Source organism: Lagopus muta, chromosome 6 (genome assembly GCF_023343835.1).
Source record: "Lagopus muta isolate bLagMut1 chromosome 6, bLagMut1 primary, whole genome shotgun sequence".
Taxonomy (NCBI): Eukaryota; Metazoa; Chordata; class Aves; order Galliformes; family Phasianidae; genus Lagopus; species Lagopus muta.
The window spans coordinates 20,266,195-20,283,062 of record NC_064438.1 but is presented as its reverse complement, the minus strand read 5'-3'; the positions used below and the strand labels follow the sequence as shown (position 1 = coordinate 20,283,062).

Genomic DNA, 16,868 nt, shown 5'->3' with positions numbered 1-16,868 from the left:
ATACCAAGGCAGAGAATACAAACATGTTGATAGGGTTCCTTCAAGTCTACCAAACATCTACACTATTCATACACAGAGATTCTACTTGTCAAACAAGGGTATGACATGCATGTTTTCCTACATTGATACTGTCCAGGCTTCACATATTTCCATCTAAAAAGTCACGTGAGCATATTTACAACCATCTTCACCAGTCTTTCCTTCTCAAACCATCTTCATCAATCTTCTACTTTTAACAGATTCCTCCCAACACGATTTTATTACTGAACACAACTTTGTATGGATGGCATGGCCCTTTGGTCACTTGGAATCAGTCGTACCAGCTGAGACTTCTCCCAGCCTCTTGTCCATGCCCAGCCCACTCACTTTTGGGACAAGAGAGAGACAGAAAGTCTTGACTGCATGTAAACCCTGTTCAGCTGGTGTATTATCAACAGTTTTTGAGCCATAAATGCAGGGCACAGCACCATATGGACTGCTACGAAAAAAGTGAAATTCATATCTTAAACCCAACAAGACCCAGTAAGGACAAAAAAGAGATACTGAGAACAAGAATCAGAGCTAATACTGAGGAGCACATAGCAAACAGGACAAAATATCCAAGAACTGCAAGGAGAAGGTTATTGGCAGAATTTGGAAAGGACAAAGAATGGAAACTAGAAGAGTTCAAGACTATTGGAGTGATTATTCAGAGATTTAACAAGGTTTTATGTGCATGGTTTAGTCAAGTGCAATTTAAAACAGCTATTAAAACTAGGAAAGAACTAAGGTGAAATGTAGAAATTATAAAGAATGTGTTCAACTATAGTAGCAGTAAGGGGAAAAGGGGAATAGGATCACTGAATCTGGATGTTTTTTTGTTATCATAAAGTGAGACAAGGAGAGAGACCTGCGCCTTGAAACATGCAGCCAATTTAAATATATTTACATCTTAACACAGCAGCTTGAGAGGAGGCTGTATTCCCCAAATCTTTAGCTAATAAGCTTACATTTTAACAAATGTGGAAACGGGCATTCTTTTTTCCCTTCAACAAAATCAGATCTCAGTTTCTCAATGCTTAGTTTTACTGTTCTAAAATATGATTTCCTTTAGATTGCCTATGTGGTTCTTTTTTATTTCATCTACATTATTATTGAATTTAGATAAAATCTGCCTAACCAATTTCTGTAACTGCTCAAGGTCTGATAAAACATATATTTTCTCTTTCTCAATAATCTCCTTTAGGTACTTTCTATTTAATTTTATCATGCTCAAACCAATTTAGGAAGAATTTCCTTCAGTGTTTTGTAAACTCAAATAGCCATAATAACTACATTATGAAAGTAAAGACAGCACTGGCTTCACTAGACTTTAGATAAAAACCTTAATTTTTTACACTAATATGTGGTTTTTGGTAAAAGTTGATATGCATGCTAAACTTTGAAATATTGTGTAACAAAGGAATTTTGTGATATATGAATGCTTGCTAAGGGAATTCTTTCATAAAGAATGTAAAATACTTTTTTAAGCTTTTACATACTACAAGAGTTTTCTTTGACATATTATTGACATATTATTGATCCTATTAATTTTGAAAGGATGTACTTGCAAAAAAATCTGTTATTTATACTTTATTCACCCAAGACCATATCTAAGATTTGGGTAGACACACACAAAAAAAAGGTGAAACTACCAAAACATTTCAACATAGTATGGAGCTGTATAAAATTATTACAGCTTCATAAAGCTTATATTAGAGTCTAAATTAATTGATTTTATCCTCCTTTTTAATAATCTTTATACATCCAGGCCAAATTCTAATCTAAGGCTACTTCAATTTGCTAACTTTATAATCTGGTGGAGTAAATGGGAAAGGGGATTTGATTCCTGTGATTCATGGTAGTATAGACCATACAGAAGAAAATTAGGTCTCAGGAATCATTAAATTAAAACATCTTTAAACTGACAGTAAAATAATTTTATACGTCCTCATAGGGTACAGCTGAACGCCTAATTAGCAGAGACAAACATGGTAAGTGCTTGCAGCATTCACAGATTAAGGGTACTGGATAACTGAGTCTCTCTGCTTAAAAGATTGTTTCTGAGGTAAATAAACTCAAAATCTGAACCAAAATCCATTGGATAGTGGGGATAATAGCAAGAAAATATAATAAGGAGTTTTACTTGATAGATGTGAACAAATGAGGACATTTAACACAAAAGCATCTCCCAACATTCTTATTTTTTAATCTTCCATTTTATAAAGGCTCTTTTTATTCTTTTGAATCATAAAATGCTCTGCATACTGCACTGATTTATAAACCATGGATCTGATCTTTCTGTCCTTGCAAAAGTTACAGCTTTTGTTTTCTACTGCAGTAGCTCTTCCATTTTCATTTTAGATGAATGATGAGGAATGAAATTTATCGGTAGAAGATATAAACAGCAAATTGTGGATACAAGACTAACATAATGAGGTTGTATGCTACAAGTGATCTCTGATGGCAGAGACATCTTAATAGTCTTGTTATCATAGTCATTTACTTATCTGTATAATTTCAAATGTGTAACTAAAGTACATTTAAAGTATTGCATAGATAATTTTTATAACATCAGAATATAAAATCACAGCATACTGATGTGAAACATTAAAATCTAGAAACTAGGATGGATTTATATATGGATAAAATATTTATTGTGTTTAATTAAAGTCTCGAACCTTTCTCTTAGTTTTTTTGTCTATCAGTAAACTGGTGTATTTTGTGTATACATGTATCAAGATGTATGCAGTCTTCTTGGTGCAGAAATAGAAAAAAACTGAAATTACTTCTATAGAAGTTAGCCTTATGTAGTAACATTTGTTTAATTAGTCTACTCAGTAGATGTTCACCTTTTGCTAAAGGAGGATGGGTTCTGTATTTCTACTGTATTGCTTTGAAAGTCCTTTTCAGTTTCATTCAGATAAGCTGAGTGAATTTCTAGACAAAGCTTTTAAAGATGGTTTCACATTGACATAAAAATTTCAGTTCTCATAAATCCTATCTGAGACTACAAAAAGGACATTCAAGTATTTATCTTGATCTAAAGTGTATCGTATGCTTTAGCACGTAGAAAATTAGTAAACAGAACATCAAGAAGTTCTGAGAATTTTATAAGCAACACTAATGGCATAGAGTAAGGCATAAACAATTTAGAAACAGAAAATTTTCAATATATAAAACTGTTGATGTCACACTGCATGCTTTTGCAGGATCATGCCTTCTCACATGCCCTGTGTAGCTCAAAGGAATAAAAAAATCAGTTTGTTGAAAAAATCAGGAAATGTTGAATAACACTGCTACATGTTTAAATACTTATTAGGATTTAAATTTAGTTTTCTAAGAGACAATATAATCATAAGATGCCTTGCATTTTTTCTTCGTGACCCATATCCTTCATAGTAAAATCTGCAACTACAGAATGCACAGTGAGTTTTCTGCATACAAGGCAATCATTTCCAGCAAACACTTCTCCATTAGCAATTGCCATTACCCTGAGTGCATTTTGCAAATACACACTAATATTACACAGAACAGCAGACATGCAGACTCACAAGGTGTCCTGCTACTCACAGGTGCTTAGCAGCCTTGAAATTGTAGAATCATAGAATGGCTTGGGTTGCCAGGGACCCCAAGGATCATCAAGTCCCAACTCCCCTGTCACAGGCAGGGACACCAAACTCCAGACCTGATACTAATCTAGGTTACCCAGTAAACATCTACTTTTGTATTTATCTAAGATTGAGATCTTCAGCTTCAAGCAACTACTTATTTCCAAAAAAGTAATTAAGGACTTCTACAGTGTATACAGTTTTCTAGAAATACACATATACTGCACATTTAAATAGATATTTGATCTTTACTAAGCTTCCAGAATGCAGCTTGTCATCAAGTTCGTCCTCCCATACATTTTATGTGGTAGGATTGTTAGTTCGTAAACATAACTTTTATCCTCCCTTACAAGTAGGATAACTGACAGGAGAAAATGAAGTCATTGCTGATTTATTTTTGGGGATGCCCTGACAACAGAAATCATTCTAGGTTTATGTAAGAATATGAGATGCACAGCTTATGAAATAATAAGCCTACCTGAAAATTGTCAAAAGCTACCCACTTTCAATCATTCCATCTTTCTTAAATATGGAACGAATGACAGAAAATACCTTCCTACGTAGTATTAAAGGGCAATATGGTACTAAAAATTATGTAAGACAAATGTATTCAGATTTGTCATTTTTTTCTTAACCAATATAATTCCTGAAGGACAGAATAATTATACCCATAAGACCCACAGAGAATAGCAATGCTGGATACGTACTGTAGTGGAATCAATATCTCTGAGACTACTTTGAGCTCATTTTAAATATTACTCTCTGCTCTCCCTAGGTTTGGGCTACTGATTATAAAATTTGCTACCAAGTATTCTTTTCTGCATAATTATATCCCATACATTTTTATTTTTTTCTACTTCCTCCTTTTTTTTTTTTAATATGACACTAATATGACACTTGGATGAATACATTATTGAATATGAAAAGGCTTAAGCTTGATGGGTGGTTTCCCCACTTTTTTTTTTTCCTTACTCTTGTTTTCAGAAACATAAATATAGCTCGAAAAGCTTTCTGTGATGAAATGAATTAAGTGTAGTCTAACAGTGCATGACTTATGGAGGGAAAGAGATTTTTTTTCTATCTAGGGTTATCTGACAGGGTTTGCAATTCAACACTGTCATTTGCAGACTTTTATTGTTACAGGATTACACTAGTAAGAGCTATTATAAAAATTACTTTTTCAAGGTGCTCTCTGTTTATGTGAACACAGCATTAGTTCCTAGATCCTGAATTCATCTACAGTCACAGTATGAATTCTCTGATTGAAAGAGCAAATGATGATAATGATTTTCCATTTTATAAAGTCTCTTTTTATTCTTTTCGATCATAAAATGCTCTGCACACCATACTGATTTACGAACTGTGGATCTGATCTTTCTGTCCTTGCAAAAAATATAGCTTTTGTTTTCTACTGCAATAGCTCTTCCATTAATTTTTTCTTGGTGAGTGATATTTTATCATATTTTCATACTATAGACCTTGAATAGTAACAAGTTTAAAGTTTGTGATGAGTAATAATCATTTGGAGGCTAACATATGACACAAGAGACAAGAAGTTTTAGAATGGATTTTAGAAAAATGGCAGATAAAATACATTTGAAGTCATATGGACAAACACACAAAGGGCAGAAGATGTGAAGGAGATACATCAAATAATCTTGCAGTTTGCTACTTTAATATTATCAGTGTGTAGGCTGCAGATACCTGTTCATGTCATAAAAGCTGGTAAAATTTGTTGTTTGTTAAATTTAGCTAAAAAACTGAAAGCAATAAGCTAACGTTTTAGTACTGTGTAAACATAAACATTGGTCTATATAAGTCCAGAAGTTTATAGATATTTATAAGATCTTTTCCAACATTAATTATTATTTAGGTCTTAAAAATAAATATCAATAAATAATAAAATAGAATAGCTTAAAAACACTAGTAACTTAAAATTGAGAAAATGTAAAAAGTGTAGTGGCCAATAGTATGGGAACTGTTGATCACAGCCTAAACCTCTGATTGACCACCTGAGACAAGCAATGAGTCAGCTGCAGGAGCACAGGTGAAGATAATTCACCTGTGCTACCGGAAGGGGTGGAGCCTGGCCCCACCTCTCCTGGATCCCATTTAAGTGCTGACTGCTGCCTTAGGTAGGTTCTCTTTCCAGAGGTCACTCTTTTGTGGAATTTATTGTGAGTCTACAACATTGGTGAGCATTTTTCATTTATTATCTTTCTGCAGTGATAACCCTACTTAGCTTAACCTCCATATACCTGTTGATTGTATACCAATGTAGAAGCAACTACAACAAAAATCACTATAATTTTGTCGGTTGCTGTCAATTTCAATCTTGCTTTGCATTTCTTCCTGTGTCTTGGTACCATCTGACTATACAGTAACTTTGTGAATTTCTAGTACAAGTCATTCTTTCATTTAAGAAAACAATAATTTATTTGCTTTTCTTGGTTTGTGTTTATGTGTTTTTAAGAATACATTTTTTTCCTTCAAGAAGCAAAAATCATAAAATATTTTAGATAGTTGCTCGTTACTTGTCATGAAAGAGAAATAACCCATTGTTTGCTCTTGTTTTTCTGAGTCAGAAATGAAACTGCATTTGTGGCACAAATTACTGTGAAATTGTTTGAAAATTGACAGTGAATTGCTATATGGAATTCTGAATAGTACTTATAACTTTAGGCAATACTCCTTTCCTTGTAGCATGGAGAGAGGAAAATGTAAATTTGCACCTATCTAATTGTCTAGTTCACATGTTACACAACTGAACAAAAACAACTACATATAATTATGACTTGACTCTCAAGGTTGAGCAACTAACACACCTGACCATTTAATACGTCAAAAATTTCTTTCATAAGGTCCTAAGATGTGCTTTTATACAGCTTTAAACTGAAAAAGTCTTTTTGTATCTAAGGTATTCTTACTGATATGAGATCTACTTAATTTATATGCATAACATATAATGCATGCATTTAACAAAATTTTTTGTTATTGAAGTATGGAAAGGTGTGACAATGTTAAACAAAGGGGAAGAAAGTGTTATGCCTCAATTAGATGTTGGATTTCATGGAAAAAGGAAAAGAAAAAAGCAACAAAGCAAACAACCTCAAAAATTTGTTGAGGGATCTTCTATTTTGAGATTAAATTTTGATTAAAATTGACTGTTTTTATGCACATAACTCACTATTTAATGAAATTATAGGTATAATTTGTAAATTTCTGATGTTCTGTATTGTGCTATCTAATGATACAGGTTGTCTCAGTTTCTTAGAAGTTATGAAATGTATGAATTTTACTTTAATCTTGCCATGTTTTTAAAGGTTCATATGTATATATATATTCTCTCTTCATATAGAGAGAGAAAGCTGTAGAGAAAACTTGGAAAAGCTGTTGAAAATTAACAATTTTAGGGTTGCAGGTTTTCATAATGAGTATATTTTAATTATAAATGTAAAAGTTTTTTATAAATTTTTTAAAATGAAACACCTGGGTTGAGATGTGTTTAACTTGATATATAATCAGTCATGTGTAATTAAACTGAACACTATTTGAATATTTGAAGGTACACTATAGAATAAGTTCTGCTTCTTTATGGAAATTTTAAGTCAGTTCTATCTTGCTTTTCATGATGTCATTCCCTATTTGCATCCAAAAAAGGCAGTCTTAGTTCTAATGCCTGAGGACAGGAGCAGAACTGAATCCTTGGATTTGCTGCCTTTCTGGAGGTATATTTTTAAAAGCATCCTCTATCCTTTTTGGTTTGATAGTCTTCTCAGCTTCAAAATGAATGTTGTGGGTTACTGTTATTCTATCATTCAGTTTCACCTGTCAATATTACAGAAACACTTCTTAAACTTTTTTCTTCATTTTTTTTTGTTGCTGTTTATGATCTTCACAATACAACTCAAATTGAAACAAAACCCTATTTGTTTGACTAATTCAATCTTCTGTTTCTTCTATCTGCCAATATATCTACCAATCTCCATGTTATTGTAATAATTAACTTTACTGAGTACTAGGGTATGACAAATATTTGCTTAGGATTAGAAAGATAGAGAAAAATTACATCGTTAATTATTCTTTCCAAATGGAAGAACTTGCATGAGTTTCTGATAGGTAAGATTTCAGTCTTTCTAGAGGAAAGAAAAATCTATAGCAGTGATTGGAAGCTCTGCAAATTTAAATTTGCTTATAAATAGGATCTCATTCAAGGCAGAAATAATAGTGTAAATAATGCAGCTCTCTAATTGGAGAACAACTCTGCCTCTAAAGTTCTTAGAGGAGGCAATGAATCAATCTCAGGATGAGTCAATATTCTTGTCTTTTCGACAAGTAGGTCCTATTCATACCTCAGGTTTACTGAAAATTGTTATGATCATCTGATAGGGCAGGAACAAGAATGAATTGCTTCATTATAATCCAAGGAGTTGTATCAGGTTTTCTGCTTTACAATCAGCTTTTTTCTTTACAGTTGAGAATTAGAACTCTTTGAGTTTAAACTAAACAGTGTAAGCAGAAGAAAAGGTAGAAAAACTGTCTTTTATTCATGGCATCTTGAACTAGAGCAATGCATTTGCTGACCACTCTCTGCTGGGCCTCCAGCCTGTCAATTGTGCTGCTGTATCCTAATGAAATACCACTGAAGCTGCAGTGGTGCATTACTGACCCTTTGCTGCTGAAACTTCAGAATTGCATTTTCCTAAGTATATAGGATCATAGCTAAACAGTGTGTAGTACTGCCTGCTGACTATTTAATCTTCACAGTATTTGCAATAACCTTATAGTCACCCTCAGTACCCAGAATACTGTCAGCGCTGCAGCCATATAAATAATTTACAAACACCTATAAAGAGTGTCATCATCTTTACTACAGACTTTTGGTGGACTGGTAACATTTAGGGACTGGATGAGAGTCATTAGGAATACTGTACCATTTGTAACAGGTCTGTTTTGAGTTTTAGTAAACAATGACTTGTAATAAACATCTGCATTTGCTCTGCAAGTAAGAACATGTCAGCAATAAATGTTAAAGAAGGAAAAAGAGGTCACTTTATATCACATCTTCAGCATCTTTCACAAGATTTTTGCACCTCAGTCATGAAGTCATCCCCGTGGAAAATGCCATACAATGAAGTACTTTTAATGAATGTAGAGATCAACAGCTGGATTTTCTAATTAATTCAAATTAAGATTCCAGCATGTACCCCAGGAGACTGAAATTCAGTAAAAGCAGGAAATAATTAAATAACAGCAATCATAACATTTGTAAAGAGTGAGGATGAATATGATAAAAATCTTTTTGTCAACCAGTGAAGCAAAGGAGTTTGAGCCAATTACAAAGCAAGAAAATCGCAAACAAGGGGAAAATCCTCATACAGAGAAGAAATGACAGAGCAGGAGTTCTAACTACAGCACTGGTCTCTTCAGGTTGGGTTCTCACCTATCTGGAAAAGTTAATGCATGCCTAGTTTAAATCAGTGTTAAATTCATTGATTTAATGACAGTGGAAGTAAAAAATTTCATTGCTGAGCAAGTTTTAAAGCTTATAGTAAATACTTCTCAATGACCCTTTTGTTTACCAAGGAAAAAACAGTTTGCACATGAAATTGAAAAATACTTGGTAATACTTGGCTGAATGGTTCACTTGTTCCTCTAAATCCCAAAATGGATGTTCCATTCACTTCTCACCACTGTCAGAGCTTTCATACCTTCTGTCTTGAATCTTAAACAAGTGAGAACTTATTTCCCACTTCTGAAAATGAAATACTATGCTCAGCACAATTATGTCTTTGAGAAAAAATTTTCTATGAGAGCACTTAAACACTGTAGTGAGGATGTAAGAGTTGTAACACAGGGTTAAAAATCATGTATTTTACCATACTTTGAGGGCATCCAGTGAGGTTAGCCATGAAAGTTGTGTTGGGAAATACTGTGTTAAATAGTTCATTGTCACTTCATTGGTTGATACGTACTGAGAAACTATTTCATTCCTATTAAGCACAGCTATCAAAAAGTCCACTCTCTATCACCCTATTTCAGTTACTGGTTTTACTGCTGATTGAATCAAAACACTGTTTTACTCAGAGTAAGAAAGAGATGGAAGAAAATCATTTAAGCTCATCAATGCAACAACCATATGCATGGGTGATTAGCATATAGACTTAGCTGTGGAACTTCATGAAGCAACTTACACAGGGACTGGGTTTTATACACTCTGCTGCCACCAACATCCACCTGTGGTGTCATGGTCCAATATAACAAAATAGGAGGTGTTACTTTTAAAGCAGCCCTTGTAACAAACGCTGTAACTATTGCATTTACCTACATCTAATGATGTAGGCAATAATCACAGGAAGTAGTCCTGCTCTGTTCTCATATACTTCTGTTAGCACAGCAGCTTGGAAAAACAAAGAATATACAAGCCAAGCTATATACCTAATCTACTGTAAAGAAATGTGGAAAATATCATGAAAATTATTCATTCATAGCTTATGTATCCTAGTGATTTTAAATTGCATTTACTTGTATACAGGATGTATTATGTGAACCTGAGCTTTTATTCTTGAACAACTTTACTGCCACTTCTGTATATGCAAGTGTAAAACTTTTGAAACAATTGGGCAGTATTTTCTACAGGTAGAAAAAAATTGTACAAGCTAAAAGGAACAACGACAACAAAAAAATGAAGCAACAGAGCCCAAGTATCTATTTTAAGCCTTTTTTTTTTTTTTTTTTTCTTTTTTGTGCCTTAAACATGAGTCACTCTTGGCAGGAACAGCCAGACCTTCACGTGCGCACAAATGGTATTCTGTTTTGATTGGCTATGCTTCACTAAATGATTTATATATTAACAAAGAGTCAATGACAGCCTGATTTGGGATCTGGAGCCCTGGACAGAATCCACTGTAGATTTTGGCAATGATAATTCTTGATTTTTCAAGGTTCACAACGGCAGCATTGGTAGGGTGCTAAACAAAAGCTTATTTCTGTCTTTTGAATTTCTGCCTCAAAGTGCTCATGATTATATTTTGCTGTTAATCTCTAAATGTACCAGACAAAGACAGAAATGGGGGAAAATCTATGTCAAATTAACAGAAAAAATCTTTTTATTCACTTGCTATATGGTTAAAAATAGAGATTCACCATTGTTCTACAAACCAACAGAAGACCAATGCATTATTTACATCACAGTTTAATTGTAAATTAAGGGTTTAAGTGAATTATAATGAGTACTTCATAGGTTTTATGCTTTGTATCTATAGAGACATGAATCTTGTGTTGATTCTCCAGAAGAAGACTACATATGACAGAACCACATGAAAAAATTCAGGGTACTTTTTTGTATTTTTTTATTTTCTGATGAACAAGACATTTTATGTTATTGAAAAGTAAGCTTACATAGTATCTTTGATATCAGCTGTAATTCATAATTTTTTATTAGTGCCTCACCTGAATCTTGAACAGTCTTTGTGTGAGTGTTCAGATCTCCTTTGAATGTGTTATTTTGGCAATATGTCATATATGCTGATGCTCAAAAAGTAAGAACACAAGAAATGTATGTTAACGTAGTGGGGGCAAAATGCAAAATTTAGATCTACACTACACCGAATGCTGTGGCACCTACTTTTTAGGTACTTTACTGCATCAACACACGATACTGAAGATATGTTAAAGTAGATATCTAAGCATAATAATCACCAAAATTGTAGAAGGAAATACTCCTAAAATCTTGTCTCTCTCTGGCATATAGAATCTAATTATGGTTTGCAAATCAGTTACTAATTCTACTAATTTTGTATTGAGATGACTTCTTTTAAGGCAGACAGCAGGAGCTGTATAGGTGGAATACTCATGACTAGGCCAGAAAAACCTTTATTTTCAACTGTCTTAATGATAGTAATTGACCTTCCAGCTTTCAGTAGTTGGCTGTGAGGAAAATTGTAAGGAAATCTTAAGAAGCTGTTGCTTAAAATGAAAATGCAATGTGGATGCATTCTATTTCGCATCTATTGCTGTAATAGCAAAAGCCCTTGGGTAAGGGAGGTACACATTCCCAAACACCTAACAAAAAAAGAGTAAACAATTAAATTGAAATTTGAGTTTCTTTCTTTCTTTTTTTTTTTTTTTTAAGAGACCATGAATCCTATAAAACAATAAAACTTCTTCATTGGAGCCATTCATACTTAATGATCTATTGAATAGCATCAATTTATTTAAGTATTATAGCAGCAAACACATTCTGTTTCTGAGAACTCTGCAAACTAGCAAGCATTGGAGCAATCACTTGAGCTATGAGTCAGTGATGTCCAACAGGCAAAACAATGGAATACAAATCTCCTGTGTCCTGAGAGGATCCTCTTCCTAAGCTAGATTTCACACTTTTTGTAAAAAGACTTTTTACAAAAGTTGCACCTAAGTGCAACTATACTTGTATGTTTATTTTGTTGGTGTTCTAGAGCTTCAACTGTTCAAGTGGTCTCCTTACTGATAGAAATTCTGAGTCTCCATGATACATGGGTAGTTTCTTTGGTGAGAGATATGGAAAATTTGATGTGCACTTAGGTGCCTTGAGGAACAGATATTGGATTCAAAAGTTAATGCAAATCCAAAGAACATACACAAGGTATTTTTGTTTTCTTGTTTTCACTACTTATATCTACACACTCTAGTTTTGAGTTGTGCTCCTTCTGTGAATAGAATTGGTGGAACTGAAAGTACTTGTAAGAGCTAACTCTAGAGAACAAAAAGGCTCATGAAAAAGGTTACTTAAAAATAGGTTGAAAGTTAGAATTCAGCTAAGAAATTTTAGTGTTGGAAAGGAAAGATTGTTTTATACCATACAAGGTAATGCTTTACTGATATCCCAGTGCTAATGAAGATTTGGTTCACTGAGTTCACATGATGGAACTCTGTGTTAGACCCTCCTTGGTTTTGGAAGCAATAGTCATTTTCTGATACCTTTAATATCTTCAACAGGCATACATTAAGAGACCATAAAAGACCATTCAGAAATCCGTGGCTGCTGAGGAAGAAAGATGCTACTGAACTTGCTTTCAGTAACAATTTTCTGACATCGGGGAACAATACATAAGCTAATTCTGTTATTTGTATGTCCCATAATATGAAATAAGATAGCAAAGAGGTCCATATGCTGTCTCAGTATTGTAGTTTCAGTAAGTAATTGATACATGAAAGCTTCTGTTTTTCAGATATAAGTCATTTCCCATATCAATTGTTTTATAGTTTTTATAGCGACACTGAATTGTTCATTGTCATTGACACAAAAGATGTGTTCAAAATTGTACAGGAATATCAAGATATATCTTTTGCAAATGAAAAAATATATCTGCACATATTTTTCTCTGCATGGATTAAAAGAGCTTTGTGAGTAGTCCCTGAAAACTTGGTTAAACCAATATGAACTGAAGCTAATATATTTTTTCAGCACCACTTAATTAGTTCAGCTGACTTCGCAGCTCAAGTTGATTCCAAAATGTCAGCAGATCTGCCACGCATACCTCACTGGGGCTGGCTATTCTGGATTAACCATCTGTAGAAGCTTTGAAACTGGTCAGCACACTGCAAAAAAGTGTAGCTTTGATGTTCCAAGAAACTAGGATAGCCCAACCTGATGTCAAAGCAGAATGACTTCTAGGAGTTAGAAAATCTCGTACACACAAATCAACACCCCAAGCAAATTTTAAAGAAAAAGTACCCAGGGTCAAGAGATTTGCTAAATGTCAGTCTGCCAGCCCAAGTTAAAGGCCTTAGTAGTATCACAGTAAAGCAAAGTGTTTGCTTTGTAGAACAGATGTCTTATATCTTAGACAGCTTCTAGTATTATGTACTGCTCTTTACAAAGCAGAAATGCTGCCAAACTTACTAATCAAGCTCTAGATTAATGCAAAATTACCCTGATTATTACTCATATCTCCTCCTCACAAAGACTTTGCACCTTCAGGAAGTGTAGCTGTTTGTATCTACTATAAAAATCATTTTATATCTCCAGGATGGAGTACTGTGACATTTCAATGTGTAATGTGGCTATATTGGTGGACATTAATAACATGATCCTAAAAGTCAATCTCTTAATTAAAATAGGATGAATATAGTTTTTACCCACCTCTATTTCAAACAACAGAGCATTTAAAATTTTTTTTCTTAAATTTGGTTTTGCCCATTGAGAAAAGATTTTCTTTGCCACTGTTAGATTTTCCACTCCATCTTGTTAGTATTTCCAGATCTTCATATTGTTTAGTGAGTAGCACAGGAGACTTGAATATTGAAATAAACTTTGAAGTAGTTTGGTAAATGTAGGAGGAAAGCACAAAAAAAAAAAAAAAAAAAAAAGGCATTGCCTGTATGAGAAGCATTTTGTAGTAAATCATTTTTATAACTTTTTATTCCAGTCAGCTCAATATTGTAGCTGAGCCACTGCTGAAATGACAAAAACTCAATCATAAATTTGCAAAAGCAGTTCAATGCTTCCAGGTTGAAAACTACTGCAACATCTGTTTGTCTTGATCTGAGACTGAAGAAGGTAGCAGAATTCCAAGCATAAATAGCAAGAATGCTTTGGGTCTTAAATCACTTTTTTATTTTCTCTAGCAGAGGAAACAGAAAGGGCTACAGAAACACAGCAATTCCTACCCTCAACAAAAATTTGAAATTTTAAAGTGTATGAAGCAGCACTCCTTTACTAAAATAATCAGTCCATTTACACAAGTTTTGTACCTTAGTCATAATCCAAAAGGATAGATTTTCAGTCAAATATTTTTGACTGCAAAACTCACAAGGAAAATCAAGAAACTGCAGGAAGCAATTTCAACCATTTAGATAGTGGCTTTGTTGAATTAATGGCCTGACAGCTAGTTAGAAAGCTTCAGGCTGTGTGCTTTGCTCTAAATGTTACCACTTGGATTCTTTCTTTCTCTTCCTCTGCTCTCTTTTCTTCTGCTCTCCTTTTAATAATAAATTAATAAAAATTAATAAATTAATAAAAAGTTTTTGACCAGGTTGTAGTATTGTTGTAGTTAGACACAACCTCTGCATCCTGCAACTCCCCTCAATGTTAAGGATTATACAAACAAGCATTATATATTATTATATATATTATATAACTTATATACATTATATGTATGTATTATATGAACATGATTAAACCATTATTGCTTCAGAAAGCTTTCAATCCCTGTCAGCCAGGTAGTGACAAGCAGAAGAAAAAGACAAGTTATGAGTGTAGTAGCAGTCTCTGGTGGTGGTGGCATTTAGTTTTTGGTATGTTTTTTTGTTAGTTGTTTGTTTTTGTCTTTGCTTGTTTGTATTTACTTTTTTTCTTTTTTTTTCCAACCTAGATAGAAGCGAAATAAGGATTTGACAGCAGACAAATGTTTTCAAAGGTTTATTAATTTTTATGTGGGATAATTTTTAAGCTTTAAGTGGAAAAAAATTTGGAGATTTTTTAGTAAGCATTAGAATTCCCTACAAGATAATTTAAAGTCATTTCCATGTTTTCAAAAATTAACAGTTATACCAATATCATACATAGCTAGACTCTATTTCTTTAGCTGATTATTGTGTTATTTTCTTTTGCTTGATTTGTTGATTTTTATTTTTTTTTAATAGGTCATGGCCTAAACTGTGCATTAACACAGCTAAAGGAATAACTGTTTTCCATCTTATATCAGACTTTATTTCACTTGAGGGCAAACTGAATCTTCACCGTTTCTAAAGTGTTTAGGAATCTTTCAGGCTGCAATATCTTATGTTGATATAAAACAGTGTAAGACACTGATCGTACCTTAGAAGGTCAAAGAGCAATGTTTTAGAAATTGAACAGGAAAAGTTGTCATTGGGAGTTTCTAACTGAACTCTAGAGATATGTGGCATGAAAGCAGAAACAGTTAATAAAATTGAGCATAGTATTTCTGTAACACTGTTTGCTGTATCTCTGTTGGTTACTAATTCAATATACATATTTCATGCAGTTAAATGGGAACTCGTTCAATGAGCTGCCTGAGTTACTCTCCTTACTGAGTTTTTTCGTGTTTGTTTCATGCTTTTAATTTTAGAAAGGAATAGAGGAAAACTTAGAGCATCTCACTGATACCCATCTAATGATATGGAAGAAAAATGGTGGATTCCACATTTAGTATTTAGGGCGGAGAGTTTGGTTTTTGAAAGTGATACAAATTCAGAGCCACAGTGTTAGTGCAGCACATCTCTTGGATCTCTCTTTTACAAGCTCTACACCCTAGGTTATTTATTCTTAATATAAATAGATTCCTCTGTAATTTTTCCTTTCTTTGTTGAATAGGCTCTTTCTATACATTTATTCATACTTGTTTTTTTAAACAGGAATACTTCAAGTGTTTTCAACCAGAAAAACTGTGAGTAAAGTATTCCCATAGACAACTTGGAAGTTCAGATGTAACTTGCAGGGGTTCCTGTGACTGAAATTCATGTAAAGCTTAACAAAATTTTAAAACTTGCATAGGTTGCTTATCTTGTATGTAGCTATCATCAAAAGGGGAGTAGTGGATTCACTTCTTATTTCTAACCTGAACAATATCAGGAATGTATTGTACGAAAGAACCTCTAGAAGTCCAGGTAGGTGATGTCAGTTGCTTTTCCTTTGCCTGATTTCATCACTCCATTGTAGAATGCCAACAGATTGGTCAGGCACAACTGGTGCAGCCATGCTGGCTGTCATGGATCATTTCCTCATTTAGCAGATGCCTTAAAATGTCTTTCAGTAGAATCTCTTCTATGGTCTTCCCCAGTAAAGACATGAGGCTCAGTAGCCTGTAGTTTTCTTTCCTTATTTTGGTTGGCTTTGTTGGACAGAGTATATTCTTGAGATATGTATATTCTTGAGATATGAGTACAGAAGGAAATGCAGGATTACTGCATGCTTTTTAAGTGTAAGTGCATCCTCTCAAAGAGCTGATTTTGCTATTTTCAAATGTGAAAGGACAGAGAAAATGCCTCCTGGCAAACAGAGGTATTTGCAGCTTGTGTTGGATTAGGTCCAACCGGTCCCTACTTCTTTTTTTTATAGCTCTAGTGAGAAAATACAGAGGCTTCCATATAAGGAGTAAAAATGCTAAAAGGATTCAGTTGTTCTCTTAAATAGAAGAGTCTACCCAAGAAGATGATTTCCATTAACTTTTGCAACCTCCAACTTGAAGTATGATAAGTGTGTGTGTGTATATGTATATATAGGTCACTCTGAAA

The 16,868-nt window shown here is 33.6% G+C and overlaps 1 long non-coding RNA gene across 1 annotated transcript; it reads left to right on the top strand.

The window, feature by feature from the left end:
- Window positions 1-5,520: 5,520 nt before the first annotated feature.
- LOC125694411 (uncharacterized) lies at window positions 5,521-13,136 on the top strand. Its single transcript, XR_007377544.1, has 4 exons — window positions 5,521-5,823; window positions 7,290-7,357; window positions 10,895-10,963; window positions 12,609-13,136. It is a non-coding gene; the product is annotated as an uncharacterized LOC125694411 (long non-coding RNA).
- The last annotated feature ends 3,732 nt before the right edge of the window (window positions 13,137-16,868 follow it).